Raw genomic sequence first — 599 nt, 5'->3', positions numbered from 1 at the left:
TGAAAATCATAGAGCCATAACAATTATGTGCTATCATCTCACTGAGGATCTGAAAGATCAGTACTTAAATATTGAGGATCCTTGTGACCTTTGGACAAAACTAAATTCCAGATACTCAATGGCATTATGGCGAAAAGCCATGAATGAATGGAAGATTCTCAGGTTCCAGGATTTTGAATCCGTGGACGAATAGAATTCTGCTCTGATGAAAATCGCCTATAGTCTTGAACTATGTGGTGAAGTGGTAACAAATGAGGATTTACTATATAAAACCTTTTCCACATTTCATCCAAAGGATATGTTGTTATCACATAAGGCTAAGGCCACCTATAATGACCTATTGTCATGCCTATTGGCAACTGAGCAAAGAGAGCAGAAAGTTATAGATATCATTAGCAAATTTGAAAAACTTCATAAAAGATACATTGAGCAACGAAACAGTGAGATGAGACCTCCTGAAACCAATGAGGCTAAAAATGATAAGGAAGAATCCAAGGAAGCCGTGTGAAAATATATGGATTGTGAGGCCGGCTTATACATTGACTAAAGAAACGAGATTTCGACATTCTGATTTTATGTTTTATGTTTTGCTTTGATTT

Source organism: Brassica oleracea, chromosome C7 (assembly GCF_000695525.1).
Source record: "Brassica oleracea var. oleracea cultivar TO1000 chromosome C7, BOL, whole genome shotgun sequence".
Lineage (NCBI taxonomy): Eukaryota > Viridiplantae > Streptophyta > Magnoliopsida > Brassicales > Brassicaceae > Brassica > Brassica oleracea.
This window is presented reverse-complemented; position numbering follows the sequence as displayed.